Below are 9910 nucleotides of genomic sequence, written 5' to 3' on the forward strand. Positions count from 1 at the left end.
TCTCCCTGCCCAGCCATTGGCCGCGGTGACTTTATTGACCAGTCAAAAGCCCACTGAGGACAAGCTTCCTTTAGTTCTACAGGAAGGACGTGGCAAACAGGTTTTTGGGTAACATAATTAGCATGAGAACACCAACCACTCCAGGATCTCTGAGTGGGGTAGTTGGTTGGAGGTTGGTTATTGTTGGTTGCTGCTGGTCTCAATTTGTTAAGTAGTCATGTGCAAAGAAGAAACAAGAAGAAATGAGATATCTTAACTGTGATGATCAAACTTACCCCCCAAAACTCGACACCCTTAATCAAAAGGAAGTAGTTGGATAATAACATGGCCCCTTCCCCCTTTATCCATTTTTCTTTCCTATCTAGTGTTAGTGGGTTGAAAGGATGGAGAAGAAGAAGGTGGGAAAAAGGTGGAAGAAAGAAGAAACTAAAGGTAGTTAATGCCAGCCAGCTACAGTGCATGCACCAATGATCCCAGCACTTAAGAGGCATTGACAGAAGGCTCAGGATGGCAAAGTCATCTCAGATGCATAACAGATTCAAAGTCAGCTTGGGTTATGAGACCCTACCTCAATAAACCAAATGCAAAAAGAATTACTGCTTTTCTTACACAGGGTTATCACAAGGTTATCACAAAGGTGATGTGTAGCACAACAATATAACTTTAGATATTTTATATTCAAACAGATATATACAATCCACATCTTATGGTATGTGTATCCATGTATAACACATACAACACAACATGAAATTTTGAGATTTATAGACATAGTCACCACTAATTATTCTATGTGCAACAATCCTGAAATATATGGATATATTTGCATCTTTTGAGCTCATACTATGCACAGTTGTATAGTCAGCTGCTTTTCAATCAACAATATGGTGTGAACATTATGAAATTTGTTTTTTGAAAACATGGCGTTTAATTTCTGCACACATTTTACTAATGAATATGCAATAACTCAGTCAATGCTACATTACAGAACATTTGGATTGTTTCCAGCTTTTTGACTATTATAAAGTATAATGTTTACTTCTTAATTATGGAAATTCCAGTAGAGAAAGCACCGAACCTTCTGAGGCTTTAACTTCCTGTTGCCAGATGTCCCATCTGAGAAGCCACACCACTCTACAGCCCTCTAGAAACATTAAGAAAGGCCAATTTTGGGGAAATCATTTGAAATGTAAATAAAAAAATATATCGAATAAAAAAAAAGGAAAAAAAAAAAAAAGAAAAAGGCAGGAAAAAAAAAAAAGAAAGAAAGGCCAATTTCCTGAGTGGTGGGAACATGTCTGCGACTCTCACAGGTGAACACGAGCACTCTGTCATCTCCTGGATTTCTAATGCATTTTATTTTCCCTAACATAATATTTATTATTTGAGAACTTCATACGACTCACCCCATGGCATCTGCTTCCCATTCCTCCCAGATACACCCTTCCCCCAAAAAACAAAAACAAAAGAACCAATACCAAGTTCAATTTGTGTTGCCCATATATACTCAACTGAACATAGTTCACCTTCCTGTGGCCGGCCCTTTAAAGAAAACTGAGTCCTCTGAGTTGGTCCCCCTGGCCGGACCTCCGGAAGCTGCCAACAGTGAAGAGCTACACTTCAGCATCTATATTACAATGTTAAAGACGCTCTTCAATAGTTTGATCCCTGGACTGTTTCTTTTCTGGGATGAGGAGGTCGGCACAGAAGCCAACCTCATTATCTCATTCTCAGACATAAATGCAGTTATGGGTACCTCTGCAAACGAAGCTTCCTTGCCCATAGAAGCCGGCAGCAGCACAGATCACAGACATCAACCGCTCTAGCCCCAGCACAGGTGATGGACATTAACATGGTCTCTGGTAGCAACATGGACCAGAGACATCAACATGGTCTCCAGACCATGGACCTCAATGTGGTTTCCCCGTGGGCAGCACAGGCCACAGATATCAGCATGGCCTCTGCACAGCAGGGAGCAGGGGAGCAGCATGAATCACAGACATCAGTCTCTCATGGAGATTTAATCCAAAAAAAACCGAACCATTCTTCATCTCAGGTATCTTGTTGTTAAGAGTCAGGGTTATCGTGCAGTTGGGCAGTGCGTCTGGAGCAGGACCTGCATGAGCTCCAGGCTGCACATCGTCCTGCCCTCTATGCTGGCTGACATGCGGGTAACCCAGGCACAGTGGCAGCAGGTCCAGCAGTGGCAGCAGCAAGCCAGGCCTGTGGGGTTCCCAGTTGAGCTGAGCCCTACTCAGCAACGCATGCTCCTTTGCCTGCCCTGGGCCCACTCCCACTCCAGTTCTGCTTCTCCCTCCAGGTATGCCACTTTGTTCCACTATCTTTTTTTTTTTCCAATCCCATAAAACCACTTTCTCTAGTGAAGTTTTAAATATGCTTCTGAATCACTTGCAATCCATTCCTCCCTCCCTTCTATTTCTCTAGATGGGTTGTGTGTGGGCACTGGCCTTTGTACGTAGAGGCCAAAGACAGCCTTCAGAATTCCAGTCTCTGACCCTATCCATTGCTGGGGTTACAGGCTTGTGTAACCATGCCTGACTTCTGAAATGTGGGTAGGGGTCAAAATAAGGCCTTCATACTTGCATGGGAAGAATTTTATTTACTGAATCGACCCCCCCCCCAGTCTATCCACTATAGTTACTGTTTACATTTATTTGTTCGTTCGTGTGTGTGTGTGTGTGTGTGTGTGTGTGTGTGTGTGTGTGTGTATACATATCACTGTGCACTTTTGAAGGCCAGAAGATATCTTTTGGGAGTTAGCTCTCCCCTACCATGTGGAATCTGGGGATGGAATTCGGGTCTTGAGTTGATGTCGAACACTATCATCCTCTGAAATAACTCTCCAATGCAGGGTACATTTTAAAATAGCAATTGTAAGTTCCTAGGGAACAGAGATACGATTCACTTCATTTGTCTCCCATAGCAGTTGACAAATACTTATATAATAAATTGGTGAAACAATATTTTTTATTGTATTTGGTCATAAATGCTCAGATCTCAGTCATGTCACTGTGTAACCATCTCCACCGTCTTGATTGGTTAATTGAGGGGCAGAGGACTCTGAGAAGCTAGTTTTAAACAAGACAGCTAATGGTACTTCATAAGAAGCAGTAGATATAATTGGCTTTGAACCTATGTTCTTTCCTGTGCACAGTGTTGGACTTATCAAATGCCAGGCGAGAGCTCTTTCACTGAGCTATCTCACCAGCCTTTGGTCTGCTGAGACAGACTCTTTTGATTTTATTTTTTTTAATAGTATAGAGTAGAGTTTATTCAGGGCATGGGGAGGGGAGTTGAGAGGGTAGTAGGATCAGAGAAAGGCAGGGAGAGAGTAGAGAAGTAGAGGCTGGCCATGAACTCATGGAGAGAGGAGGGGAGGGGAGGAGGAGGGGAGAGAGGACAGAGCAGGAGCAAGAAGAGAGACTGACTCCTCTGAAGGATTCCAGTCTTGTCTTGATCCATCTTCTGAGTGCTGGTGTTACAGGTAGGAGCCACCAGGCACAGCTCTCATTTGAAAATCTCTCTCTCTTTTTTTTTAAACTTTTCATTGATTCGTTGTGAATTTCACCTCATGCACATCAGGTACCCCAATCCCACTCCACTCCCCATCCCTCTGTATCTGCCCTCCTGCCTTGTAACCTCCACCCTAAACGAAAGCAAAAACAAAAGCAAACAAAATAATCTTGCCATGGAAACTGTGGTGTGTCATGCGGTATGTATACCACCCCCCCCCCCAAAAAAAAACAGCTTTACTTGCAAATATTCATTACAATGGTCTGGTTGGAGGACTCTGGCTCCTGTTACATCATCAATACTGGATCCTCACCAGGACTTCTCTAGGATATCTTCTTGTCCTGTGTTCTGGGGATCCTGCAACTTTGGCTCTGGAGAGTCGGCCCCTTCACGGGCTCCAGCGGTTCACTGATGGACTAGATGCTGCGGTGGGCCAGCTCAGAGCCATGGATCTGGGCCTGGGTGGTAGATGAGTGGTCAGCTTGCTAGTTCTGGGCTCACACCACCTCTGCCAGGCGAGGAGCAGGGCCCTCTGTGCAGCCCACAGATATCAACACAGCTCCAGGCCAAATCAGGGACGTCCTTTGGTGTTAACATAGGCCGTGGCCATCGACACAGACCCCTGCTACTGTAGAGCCGTGGACCCAGACATGGCCCTCTGCGGCAGCATGGGACATACTCATGGTCTTAGGGGGTAGCACAGGCTACTCATATTAGGCTGTTCCTCACCACCCTTGAGTATCCAGTTCTGCCTTCTTCCTAGTACAAACCCACTCTTTCCTGTCTTTCCTTCTCTTTCCTGTCTCCCCACCACATGCCTGCTCACCTGCAGTAGTGGTAGGCAGGCCTCTCTAGTTTGGAAGTTTTTAATACATTGTCAGTTAACCATCTTTTCCTACCAAGCTTCATCCCCCATTAACTCTTGTAGTAACTCATTGTTCTAAAGAAGATGCAGAAATGTGCTATAACCTCACTCTCTGTTAGTCAAACTGCCGCTCAAAGAAAAACTTCATTCTCCCACTTCTTTTATAGGAAAAACAAAACAAAACAACAACAAACCAGTCTCCAAGCTGTTGCTGCTGTAGCTAATGTAGATCAAGAAAGAACAGGGCCTAGGGCATCAGGAAGTAGAGGCAGGCTCAGTAGAGAGCAGACAGAGGGGGGGCTAGAGTGGGGCCCTGACCAGACACTACCCATCTGGTTCTACATTGCTACAGGGCTGCGGTTCTTCCAAATGCTCAACCGAGAGGGAAATTCTGGGATTATTTGTCTTGTAAACAAAGGAGGGGCATCGAGAAGGGTTCCACAAGACAGTGGCAGTTGTCATACTGAGCTGTCCGGGATTAGGTTAAATGTTCTTTGGGTTGTTTGTTGTTGTTGTTGTGTTTTTTCCCCAAATAAGCAAAGGCAACTGCTGGTAATGTGGAAAGGCACAGGAGAAATAATATTTCATTTAGCAAACTTAGGGGCCCAATTTCCCGCCTGTTAGCATCAACTAGTGTAATGGTTTTGCCGCAAATGGAAATGAGTTAGAAATCAAGCAGTTTGAGAATAAACTCCAGGTGGGGACCTGACGCTATCAGGTATTTTGAACACGCCACACTCCAGGCAGCAAAGCCAGTCACTAGGAGATTGGGTTATCGACTTGCCTTGAAGTGCTCCCTCTTTTTCCTGAATCACGGATCATACCCTTCTTAGAAAAGTGCTCTGTGACATTCTTATTGATTAGGCTTCAAAAGGGAGTGGAGCTGAGGGAGGGGGCTGGGCAGCCTCCTGCTGCACCTCCCTGGGACCATGGTAATGTGTTCACCCCAGAAGGACCTCCCTCATCAGACTGGGATTCTCAACGCCTTCTAACTGGTTGATTCCTAGACTCTTCTGGTCAGCTGCTCTCAGCGTATTTTCTCCTTCTTCTACCTGCTCCATGTTGTCAGGTCAATTGTCCTATGAGGTATAAGAGAAAGCTCTTTGTCTCTGGACAGAAGACACTTAGAAAAATGTCACTCTATTTCCTCCCAGATCTTCCAAACACTTTTCCTCCGTGAAGAGAATCCTAGGTGACAAGTGCAGAGATAAATGGTTCGTCTGGAAGACAAAGTCACAGCAGAACAGTATTTTCTTAGGATGTTAATTAATAGCCTGCTAATTGTGGGATTTAAATCATATAAAATGGCAGATACCGAAGTGCCGTTTTGAAAGAGGCTCTGAGATAAAGCATTTGTCTCACAAGCATGAAAACCTGATTCTCTCAGAAAACAACAACAACAGCAACAACAAAAATAAAAGCTGGCTATAGTGACGCGCACCTTTAGTTCCAGCAGTCAGGGGGCAGAGCCAAGAAGATTTCTGTGAGTTCGAGGCCAGTCTGATATACATTCATAAGTAAATGAATAAATGAATGAATAATAAATAAATAAATAAATAAATAAATAAATAAATAAATAAATAATAGAGTCTGACAACCTGAGTTCAATTCTTAGAACTCATGTAAAGATGTGTAAAGATGGAGGAGAAACTGACTTCCCAAAGTTGTCCTCTGACCTCCACATACCTCCTCCCCCAGATATGTAACACATACACACACCAATCATGAATCCATAGCCTTCTTTCTTTCTTTCTTTCTTTCTTTCTTTCTTTCTTTCTTTCTTTCTTTCTTTCTTTCTTCCTTCCTTCCTTCCTTCCTTCCTTCCTTCCTTCCTTCCTTCCTTCCTTCCTTCCTTCCTTCCTTCCTTCTTTCCTTCCTTCCTTCCTTTCTTTCTTTTTAATCCGTAGCCTTCTAAAGGTGAAAACCTACCTGGAGATCGTTTTTGACTTGTGTATGCTCACAGGTGCCACTCACACCCACTTAGAAAGAAACTTTGCACCAGGTATCTTACGTCCCCAAACAGTCACCCCTGTGACTTCTTTAAGTGTTACGGATAAAGCCCTGAGCTTTACAAAGCGCTTTTAGACATATTTCTTTTCTTTTGGTCACCATGAGCCAAAGCACAATGGGTGTTTCCCACTTGTTTTCTAAATGGAATGAAAATGTGGAGAGATGTTAGGTGCCCTCCTCAAGGCCGCCAGGCTCCCCGCAGCCAGGTTCACTCACTGCTATTTGTGAGTGTGTCACACACCAGCTGTACTCTGTTGTAGAAAACAGTGTCCCCTCAATACTATTTTGTGAGTACGTTTTACTTGCCTTTGCACCCAAGCACCCTTGGAAATGTGATTTTGAGCTGGGGAAAGGTGACTTTCATGTTCCCGGGAGAGGCTTAGCTGGTTTTTCCCTAGCATGTGTGGATGACTAAGAGAACAGGGTGTCTCAAGTGTTCCTTCTGTACACTCACAAGTTCGTTCTTTCTTTCTTTCTTTCTTTCTTTCTTTCTTTCTTTCTTTCTTTCTTGAAAGAGAGATTGGTGAAAAAGTGACTTTTAAAACAATGATAGTAAGTAAAAAGAGTGATTCTTCCTAGGTTAAGTCAGAAGCAGAGAGAGTTCCTCCATAAAACGTTCTGGGAAAAGCAGCCTTGTCTTTAACAGAAAAGATCAGTCTCCCTGGAGGTGGGGCTGCCTCAGGAGTGTCTGGGGAGGAGAGCTCACAACCCGACCTCTCTGAACACATACCTGGATGTTTGCAGAGGCCAGCAGGGCTGATGTGAAGTTGCCAGGACATTTGTGTAGCAATGTGATCAGGATTAGTTCCCCGAGACAGATACTTCCTGGCTCCATAGCTTCTAAAGTATCTAAGACAGCGGAAAAGTTTGTGATCAGCTTGTGAGAATGTCAGAATCAACCCCGTTGCTTACTAATTAAAGCAAGATTTGACCAGGTTATTTTTAGGTTTTCCTAAAACAGAATCCCAAATCACCACAGCATTAAATAAATGGAGTTTCCTGCCAGCGAGGGTGAGAACTTTGCCAGGGCCCAGGGTTCACCTTGGGCTCAAGAATTATCACCTCCTCAGGCTCTGAGCACTGACATCACGAGAGACTTTTCCAAATTGAGAATTTGGGTCTCTTACTTTATTTTTGAGGTCTTTAAAAGAAGAAACGATAACCTGTTAGATAGATGCCTGCTATTATGTGGCAGCTGTTGAGAGAACAGAAAAGCCAAGTGGGTGACTCATTGTCCCTTGAACAGGACAGGCTTGCTTCTGTTCCCTCTCCCACCCCACCCCCACTTTGTTTCTGCTATACTCTACATGGAGACTGCTTACCCTCCCCCACTGTTCTACAGGAGTGTGGCCACAGGCCTTCATCATCCAGAGTCGGGTCTTCTCTCAGGCCTGCTCCACTGCTTCTGTCCACCTGGGCCCCTTATCTTCTACCCAACAAGCACTCTTACGCCCTGGTATCCCTGTCTGCTTTCCATCACTATCTCTCCTATCAGTGAGCTCCATCACTGGCACCATGGCTTTCTCTCTCCTTAAAAAAACAGGCCTGATAGTGTGCCCCACCCCTCAGCAAATAGGTAGCCCGCCCTCATCCTCTAACATCTGCTCTCTGTTTTGTGACTCATCATCCCTTGGTGTTTGGAGACGGGACTGTGTGTTCCTTAGAGCAGCAGAGTTGTCATTTCTTCCCTCAGGTTTATTCAGACTGGGTTCTTGTGAGCGTCTGTCAGAGCCAAGGTCATGCAAAAGGACCACAACATTCTATCTGAATGTCTGCTCCCTTTTATCTGGGTCTATTATCCCAGCCAATGGCAAGGACATAATTTAGAATTATGAGGACTCAGGGAAGGCAGACTGTCTTGGCTTAATGGAACGCCAAACCCAGCTTTGAGAAGGCAGAGGAGATAAGAGGAAGAAAATACAGCTTCGGCTTGGGAAGCCCTCCCTGCCCCCGCTGTGGGAGAAATACCTGAGAGATTTCGGTGTGTTGTTGCTTTATGAGTTCACCTGCTTCAAAGAGGGGTGGAAGAACAGATTCTAGTTCCTGGTATAAAATGAGGCTCCTTCCTTAGGTGAGCTGACAGAGTAGGAGAAAGGAAAGTAGGGACAGAGACAGCAAAATGTTATCTAGAAGAGTCAGTGTGGCGCCTCTGGGAAGGAGATCAGAGCAGACAGAAAGTTCTCTTAGGGGGTGGGGGGAGGGGGGGATTTGCCAGAGCAAAGGATTCAATTGCATGGGAGAAAATGTTAGGGGAATTTTTGCCTGACTCCACAGAAAACTTTGCTGAGTTAAGGGGTAAGTAACAGATCTGAATTCTGATGATCTAAGGAGTGTGTGGGGCGGTGCAGGGCAGCTGCAGAGCAATTAGAAGCACGGGCTCACAGGAGAAGGAGCAGGGTTCAGATCCCAACTCTGGCATTTCCCCCAAAGAGCAGACAAAGAAAACATAACAAAACAAACAACAACAAAAAACTCCCACAGGAAACTGCACACAAAGAATGACTCCCCTGAGGAACTGTACAGAGTATTCAGGGAGATACAGTACGCGGTTAGTAGAGTCCTTGGCTCTTGATAAATAATAGCTCCATCCATATAGGCAGATGGGATATTTCTTGATCTCCTTTTAGACAGCTTTGGCTTCAGAGTGCCCTGGGGATGCCAAGGAGGGACACAATCGGGCAGAAATTCTTCACAGAAGGAATGGCCAACGCGTTTCTAGGAACAATAACATCTGATGTTAAATTTGAAATTATTTCCTGCTCTAGGCAATAATAGCTCTGTCTGCTCTCATTAGCCACAACCTCTTTGGGAAAGTCTGCTGTGTACAACTGCTTTGTGTTAGCGCTGCACTACAACAGAGAGGAGACAGGCAATGTCTGGGCTTTGCCTGTGGGAGGCAAGAGATGGAGCAGGAAGTAGGATTTGAAACCTGGGCGTGATGGATGTACCACAGACAGCCATAGAGACTACAAAGGCAAGAGGGACTTCAGAAGAGAAATGAAGCCTATCACATTTATACTGTCACAGGTAGAAACAAAACAAAACAGAACAGCAACAATAACAACAAGCAAACAAACAAACAAAAAAAAGCAATCCTGAACACTGTTAGTTACTGAGCTAATCAACCCAGAGCAGGAAATCGACAGAAAGGCTGTCTTGGGCTCTCTGCCCAGGGTCAGTTTATCACTTCTGATTACATTAGGTGACTCACCGGGAGCTCGTGTAGCACACTCTAATTAGTGTGTACCGGCATGTGTGTAAAGCCAGCAACGCTATCCAATGTGGCTCTGCGCACTGTTCTTCTTCCCTGTGACAGGAGGATCCTCAGGTCCCCAGCCTCAGACGCAGGTGGAATGCAAATTAACAACAGCACAAAAATGCTTTGGCTCCAGATGGGATAGACTCTAAGGTATTCCAAATATTTCTGTACCCAGGGCTGCCACGACTCTCCCGAACTGGCTGCCTAAACACTTACTAGAGAAGCAACTCACTAAATTGAGGCCC

General features: G+C 44.9%; 1 long non-coding RNA gene across 1 annotated transcript; it reads right to left on the reverse strand.

Annotated features, from left to right (window-relative positions):
* Positions 1–2914: 2914 nt before the first annotated feature.
* LOC127697319 (uncharacterized) lies at positions 2915–8548 on the reverse strand. Its single transcript, XR_007980445.1, has 3 exons — positions 8375–8548; positions 7137–7255; positions 2915–5616 (listed from the first exon to the last, which is right to left on the reverse strand). It is a non-coding gene; the product is annotated as an uncharacterized LOC127697319 (long non-coding RNA).
* Between the last annotated feature and the right edge of the window lie 1362 nt (positions 8549–9910).

This window comes from Apodemus sylvaticus, chromosome 12 (assembly GCF_947179515.1).
Source record: "Apodemus sylvaticus chromosome 12, mApoSyl1.1, whole genome shotgun sequence".
Taxonomy (NCBI): domain Eukaryota; kingdom Metazoa; phylum Chordata; class Mammalia; order Rodentia; family Muridae; genus Apodemus; species Apodemus sylvaticus.